An 8,126-nucleotide genomic window follows, 5' to 3' on the forward strand; every position below is an offset into this window, starting at 1 on the left:
CAAGAGTTCTGAAAGAACTCAAATGTGAAGTTGCGGAACTATTAACTAAGGTTTGTAACCTGTCCTTTAAATCGGCTTCGGTACCCAATGACTGGAAGTTAGCTAATGTAACGCCAATATTTAAAAAGGGCTCTAGGGGTGATCCCGGCAATTACAGACCGGTAAGTCTAACGTCAGTACGGGCAAATTAGTTGAAACAATAGTAAAGAATAAAATTGTCAGACACATAGAAAAACATAAACTCTTGAGCAATAGTCAACATGGTTTCTGTAAAGGGAAATCGTGTCTTACTAATCTATTAGAGTTCTTTGAAGGGGTCAACAAACATGTGGACAAGGGGATCCGGTGGACATAGTGTACTTAGATTTCAGAAAGCCTTTGACAAGGTCCCTCACCAAAGGCTCTTACGTAAATTAAGCTGTCATGGGATAAAAGGAAAGGTCCTTTCATGGATTGAGAACTGGTTAAAGGACAGGGAACAAAGGGTAGGAATTAATGGTAAATTCTCAGAATGGAGAGGGGTAACTAGTGGTGTTCCCCAAGGGTCAGTCCTGGGACCAATCCTATTCAATTTATTCATAAATGATCTGGAGAAAGGGGTAAACAGTGAGGTTGCAAAGTTTGCAGATGATACTAAACTACTCAAGATAGTTAAGACCAAAGCAGATTGTGAAGAACTTCAAAAAGATCTCACAAAACTAAGTGATTGGGCAACAAAATGGCAAATGAAATTTAATGTGGATAAATGTAAAGTAATGCACATTGGAAAAAATAACCCCAACTATACATACAACATGATGGGGGCTAATTTAGCTACAACGAGTCAGGAAAAAGATCTTGGAGTTATCGTGGATAGTTCTCTGAAGATGTCCACGCAGTGTGCAGAGGCGGTCAAAAAAAGCAAACAGGATGTTAGGAATCATTAAAAAGGGGATAGAGAATAAGACTGAGAATATATTATTGCCCTTATATAAATCCATGGTACGCCCACATCTTGAATACTGTGTACAGATGTGGTCTCCTCACCTCAAAAAAAGATATTCTAGTACTAGAAAAGGTTCAGAAAAGAGCAACTAAAATGATTAGGGGTTTAGAGAAGGTCCCATATGAGGAAAGATTAAAGAGGCTAGGACTCTTCAGTTTGGAAAAGAGAAGACTAAGGGGGGACATGATAGAGGTATATAAAATCATGAGTGATGTTGAGAAAGTGGATAAGGAAAAGTTATTTACTTATTCACATAATACAAGAACTAGGGGTCACCAAATGAAATTAATAGGCAGCAGGTTTAAAACAAATAAAAGGAAGTTCTTCTTCACGCAGCGCACAGTCAACTTGTGGAACTCCTTACCTGAGGAGGTTGTGAAGGCTAGGACTATAACAATGTTTAAAAGGGGACTGGATAAATTCATGGTGGCTAAGTCCATAAATGGCTATTAGCCAGGATGGGTAAGAATGGTGTCCCTAGCCTCTGTTCGTCAGAGGATGGAGATGGATGGCAGGAGAGAGATCATTTGATCATTGCCTGTTAGGTTCACTCCCTCAGGGGCACCTGGCATTGGCCACTGTCGGTAGACAGATACTGGGCTAGATGGACCTTTGGTCTGACCCGGTACGGCCTTTCTTATGTTCTTATGTTCTTATGTTTGCACCCCCATTATCAACCCCTCCCAGTTTTGGTCTCCATCTCCCCCTGGACCTCCAGAATCACCCCTCTCCCAGCTCTGGGCTCAATTTCCCCTCTGCACCCCCAGAATCGCCTCTCTCCAAGACTAATCTAGTCATCCCAGTCAGGGGTGAGTTCACCACCGGGCATGCTGGGTGCTCTGCGACTACAGTCAGGATCTGGGCAGTGGGGGGCCCCCTGACCTTGCTGGGTGTCTCTACAATCTGGTGGGATCCATCCAGGAACATTCTCTGCTGCTCTTCACAGCTGGGCTACAGGGTAAGGGAGGGACAGAGACAAACCCCAGGCTAGTCACTCACTGTTTCACATAATCCATGATCACTCTGAGCGCGGCCGGGTTGATGCTCCCGACAGTCTCTGGCCCGAAGCAGAGGAGAAGGGGCAGCAGCAGGAGTCCAGCCCTTGGCATCCATCCAGGCACCTGCACAAGACTCTGAAGCATCAGCACCTCTAAGCCTGGGGCAGAAATCCAGAGCCTCCCAACCCACACATCGCCTAGCCCCTGCTGGGCTTCCAACAGAAGAGGGGAAGCGGGACTCCCTGGGGTTCCCTGGGGCATTGGGGGAATTGGGGAGCAGGGAGGACTCTGCTGAGGTGCCGTGGGGCAGGATAGATGGGTGCCTGAGAGGACTCCCTGAGGCAGGGTGGTGGTGGGGTGCAATAGGGACTCCCCTGGTCCTACATGGGGCAGGAGGAGGTGAGGGACAGGGGGGAGTGATCAGGGTTTCTATGGGCAGGAAGGAGATGGGGGGGCAGGAGGCACTCCCCTGTGGCTCAATGGGGCAGGGAGACTCTCCGGGGCTCTGTGGGGCAGGGATAAGTGTGGGTTAGGAGGGCTCACCTGGGGCTCCACGGTGAGCGGTGAAGGGTCCGTTTCTCTGCTGACAGTTGCTCACACCCACACCTGGTGTGACAGGCTCCCAGACAGGCTTTTTATAGCACTTCCGCAAGCAGCTGGAAGGGCCAGGCCGCTCTCCTGCTGGCCCAACAAACCGGGAGAGGCTTTAGGGAGGGGGTTGTTGGTCACAAACACCAGGATCCAGGGGGAAGGGAACAGGATGGATATTTGAATATTGGATCTCTGAGAACTTCCTCCTGATCCCAGATCAGTGCAAACCTTGGTAAGCTTTATCCTTGGGCTGGGCACACCACAAACAGCCCCGAGGAAAGTTTATGACACCTCTGCGGTCAATGCCCAGTCACTGTATGGAAAGGCAAACTAGAAAATGTGGGGCTAGATCTCTGTGACACCCCAGGGGAACACCCTGTAACCCCCATATTCCTCATTTATATACAATTGTGATATTGCATATAAAACACCCCTTGTAAGGTATCATGGGAAAGGTTATGATCTGCTGAAATGCTCCATCTAAATACATACATCATTAATGCATATGAAGTTATGAGATTGTGTTGCATGCTTGTCACTAAAATAGGCTGTGGATTTTTGAAGCACCCAGACAGCTCCCCAAAGACAATATCCCCAGACAGGGGGATAACCAACACCCGGGTGGGTGTCAAACAACCATCAACAGTCATTGTCTAGCAAGAGAGCTACAATTCAATGACTCAGTGGCACGAGGCGACACCGGGGGAATTGTTCAATCTTGCCTGGGGACTCTGCAACGCCCACCAGACATGCCTGGACTTGTGTTCTCCAAGCTCATGGACTAGTGGTATCAAACAGAACAGAGTGGCTTCACACTTCATCCTTTCTCTTCTCCCCCACCTATGTTGCAAGCAACAAGGACACTGAGAAGACTGAAGACTCCAGCAGAGGAGGTTGGCCCAGGTTTAAGGGACAAATCTGTATACTATGAACTGCAATATCCAGTGGGGTGAGAAAAACTGCTTAATCTAGACGTTGCCCAGTCTAATAGGGTTGAGAGTTTAGACTGTGTGCTTACAGTTTATTTTCTTTTGGTAACCACTCTGATTTTTTAGCTATCGTTTATAATCACCTAAAATATATCTTTTGTAGTCAATACATTTATTTAACTTACCAGTAGTTTGCCTGAAGTGTCTGGTAAATCTGCTCAGGGATTGCAAAGGGCTGGTGTATATCTACTTTCCATTGATGAAATGGTCAACCAATTAATAAACTGGGAGCATTCCTGCAATCTAGCTGGGTGTAGGACTCCACATGCTGTTGTGCTGAGTGATCACAGGGCCTGGAGGTGTTTGCTGCTTGTCACTAGCAAAGCATTGGGAGAGACAGCCCAGGCTGAAGAGATAAGGGGGCACATTGGTTCCACAGGACTCAGGCTGCACCCCAGGGATCCCGTCACCGTGGCACAGCAAGCAGGATGAAATACACAGCTTGTTGTACTGAGCAAGATTCACACTTCATACGCTGGTGTAAAGATTTTAAGTGAGGCTTTAAGTGGGGAGGCTAAGGACAGTCAGAAGGAGGCTACCGGTTTGTTATTTTCTGTTTGCTTATTTTGAGAAAGAGAAGTAGGGACAGAAAATCAGGAAAATCAGGGAAAACAGTGAAGTGATTGCGAAATTGGAGCTTTTTAACAGCAGATTGCAGAAAGAGAGAGAGACACCAGAGACTATTGTAACTGAAAGAACAAGAAATAAAGGAGAAGCAGGAGGAAAAAGAAAGAGAAAGAGAGTGTGAGGAAAGAACATAAGAAAGGCCGTACCGGGTCAGACCAAAGGTCCATCTAGCCCAGTATCTGTCTACCGACAGTGGCCAATGCCAGGTGCCCCTGAGGGAGTGAACCTAACAGGCAATGATCAAGTGATCTCTCTCCTGCCATCCATCTCCACCCTCTGACAAACAGAGGCTAGGGACACCATTCCTTACCCATCCTGGCTAATAGCCATTTATGGACTTAGCCACCATGAATTTATCCAGTTCCCTTTTAAACATTGTTATAGTCCTAGCCTTCACAACCTCCTCAGGCAAGGAGTTCCACAAGTTGACTGTGCGCTGCGTGAAGAAGAACTTCCTTTTATTTGTTTTAAACCTGCTGAGAGAGAGAGAACCAACGAGACCTGCTAGAGACCAGAACCGGAACCCACCAACCCCAGCAATTCCCATCACTCCAAAAATTCACAACTGGAACCATTTATGTCCTGCATACAATAACAGATGATATTGCTGAATATCTGACCACCGTTGAAAGGCTGTGTCAGCGCATGAAATCCCTGACACCAAGAGAGTGCTGTGGAAGCAGGGAAAGAAAGAGAGGGTTTAAGTGCAGCCATTTAAGTGTCAGAGACAGAGCAACTGTTCTGTCAAGTCTTAGGGTATGGCTACACTTGCAGCTGTACAGCGCTGGGAGTTAAAGCTGCCTTCGTACAGCTGAGTAGGGAAAGCGCTGCAGTCTGTCCACACTGACAGCTACCAGCACACTGTCGTGGCCACATTTGCAGCATCTGCAGGGGCATTGGGAGCGGTGCATTATGGGCAGCTATCCCAGTGTTCAAGTGGCTGCAACGTGCTTTTCAAAAGAGGGGGTGAGGTGGACTGTGACAGGGAGCGTGAGGGAGAGAGAGAGTGGATTTTTGGAGCTGACGCTCTGTCAGCAGCTGCCTTGCAAGTTCTGACCCCTTCCCACACCCCTCTCTCATTCACTGAAAGCAAAAAGCCCTCTTTGTTTTTTTCCTCACAGACTGATAAGCAGCCGCTCCGAAACAGACCCCCCTCCCCCCAGCCCGCCTGCCCGCCCGCCACACTGCTTCTCTCCTCAAGCCCCTTCCTTACCCCTCTCTTCAAGCAAACACTAGCTGTGGGCGTTCCAAAGGGAGCCCCCTGCCTCTGCTCGAGCAAACAGGAGCTGTGTTTGTTTTTTTGATAAGCAGCTTCGGGAGCCGGGAGTTCACAACAAAACAAAGAGTGTAATCTTTACTTAAAAGCATTATGGGAAGCTTCCGGAGGTCAGTTACAGCGTAGTAAGATTATTCCCTGTTTACACTGGTACCCCAGCACTGCAGCAGCAGCGCTGTTCTCTTTATTCCTCTCGGAGAGCTGGAGTACAAGCAGCGCTGTAGCCACGGAGATACAGCGCTGTATGTGCCTTGCCAGTGTGGACGGGGAGTGAGTTACAGCGCTGTAAAGCCACCACCAGCACTGTAACTCTCAAGTGTAGCCAAGGCCTAAGCCTAATATCGCGAGACCGGTAGAAGCTGGGCTCATGTCAGAAGCGAGTGGGAAACAGCAGAATAGTCAGTGTGACCCAGCCTTGAGATATATAAATGCTTGTGTGATTTTGCTTGTACTTTGGAGAAACTGAGGCAGAGATGCTCTCTGTCAGCTGTGTTCTTCCCTTGCAATTGCATGTCCTGAATAAAGCTGCCTCTGATTTTGTTGCTTCCAACCTGAAGCCTGGTCTACACTAGGCGTTTAAATCGGTTTTAGGAGTGTAAAACCGATTTAACGCCACAACCGTCCACACTAGGAGGCACCTTATATCGATATTAATGGCTCTTTAAACCGGTTTCTGTACTCCTCCCTAACGAGAGGAGTAACACTAGTATCGGTATTACCATATCGGATTAGGGTTAGTGTGGATGCTGATCGACGGTATTGGCCTCCGGGAGCTATCCCACAGTGCACCAGTGACCGCTCTGGACAGCATTCTGAACTCGGATGCACTGGCCAGGTAGACAGGAAAAGCCCCGCGAACTTTTGAAATTCATTTCCTGCTTCCCCAGCGTGGAGAGCTCATCATCACAGGTGACCACGCACAGCTCATCAGCACAGTTAACAATGCAGTCTCCTGAGAATCGTAAAAGAGCCCCAGCATGGACTGCACGGGAGGTACTGGATCTGATCGCTATCTGGGGAGAGGATTCAGTGCTAACAGAACTGCATTCCAAAAGACGAAATGAAAAAGTATTTGAAAGAATTTCTAAGGCTATGACGGATAAAGGCCACACCAGGGACTCTGTGCAGTGCAGAGTGAAAGTTAAGGAGCTCAGACAAGGCTACCAGAAAACCAAAGAAGCAAACAGAAGGTCCGGGGCAGGTCGAAAAACATGCCGCTTCTATGCTGAGCTGCATGCAATTTTAAGGGGCTGTGCCACAAGTACCCCACCCCTGATCGTGGATTCCGAGGTGGGGGTTGTAATCTCTGCCATGGCTGAGGATTATGCAGACGGGGAAGATGAAGATGAAGAAGAGGAGGAAGACCTAGCAGAGAGCACACAGCACTCCGTGAGCCCCAGCAGCCAGGAGCTTTTTATCACCCTGACGGAATTGCCCTCCTCCCAGCTCTCCCAAGCAACTATCCCAGACAATGACGCCATGGAAGGGAGCTCTGGTGAGTGTACCTTTGCAAATAGCAAACATTGTTTTTTAAGCAAGCCTTTTTTAATGATTGATTTGCCCTGAGGACTTGGGATGCATTCGCAGACAGTATAGTTACTTAGAAAAGTTTGTTAACATGTCCGGGGATTGAGAGGAAATCCTCCAGGGACATCTCGATGAAGCGCTCCTGTAGGTACTCCAGAAGCCTTTGCAGAAGGTTTCTGGGCAAGGCAGCCTTGTTCCGCCCACCATGGTAGGACACTTTACCATGCCATGCATGTAGCAAGTAATCAGGTATCATTGCGTGGCAAAGCATAGCAGCGTATGGTCCCGGTGACTGCTGGCATTCAAGAAGCATCCGCTCTTTATCTTGTTCTGTTATCCTCAGCAAAGTGATATCGTTCAGGATAACCTGGTTAAAAATCAGGAATTTAAGTAAGGGGGGTGGCCATTTTTCTACTGGGTTCGTGGAATGCAGCAGCTTAAAAAAAACACTTTCCTGCACGAAGCGGGGGGAGGGGAGGAGTGAAATGCCGATGATCTTTTGTGTTTGGTCACCGGCGATCTTCCCCAAGCTACCAGACACGCAGTGGGTGGGGGGGGAGGGAAGGTTGTTGATTAGCAGGGAGCTAGCGTGGTAGTAGCCATGCGTTGGGGGAGGCTAAATCACTGAGACAGTGGCTTACCATGGCCGCATGCAAGCTGAATTCTGATGCCTGGACCTGTGTCTGTGAGATCTGTAACTCCAGAGCTGCAAGCACTCACTATTAAGATGAAAAATGCGACCTTGTAGGGAAATCACATGTGCTAGGTGAATAGTGATGTTCACTGTGAAAGAGTATAACCATTGTTCTGTAAAATGTATCTTTCTAAATATTTATCTCCCTCATGCAGCTGCAAATTTTTCAACCATCCCTCCTCCATCCCAAAGGCTAGCACAGATAAGGTGGAGGAAAAAGAAGACGCGAGATGAGATGTTCTCGGATATTATGGAAGTTACACGCAATGAAAGAGCTCATCTGAATGAGTGGAAGGACGTGGTTTCAAATTACAGGAAAGAGGCCAGTGAACGTGAGGACAGGAGGGATGAACGTGAGGACAGGAGGGACAACCGAGATGAGAGGTGGCGGCAGGAAGACCGGCAGGAAAATCAGCGGTGGCGGCAGGAAGATCAGCGG

The sequence above is a fragment of the Mauremys reevesii genome, unplaced genomic scaffold (genome assembly GCF_016161935.1).
Source record: "Mauremys reevesii isolate NIE-2019 unplaced genomic scaffold, ASM1616193v1 Contig50, whole genome shotgun sequence".
In the NCBI taxonomy this organism is placed as follows: Eukaryota; Metazoa; Chordata; order Testudines; family Geoemydidae; genus Mauremys; species Mauremys reevesii.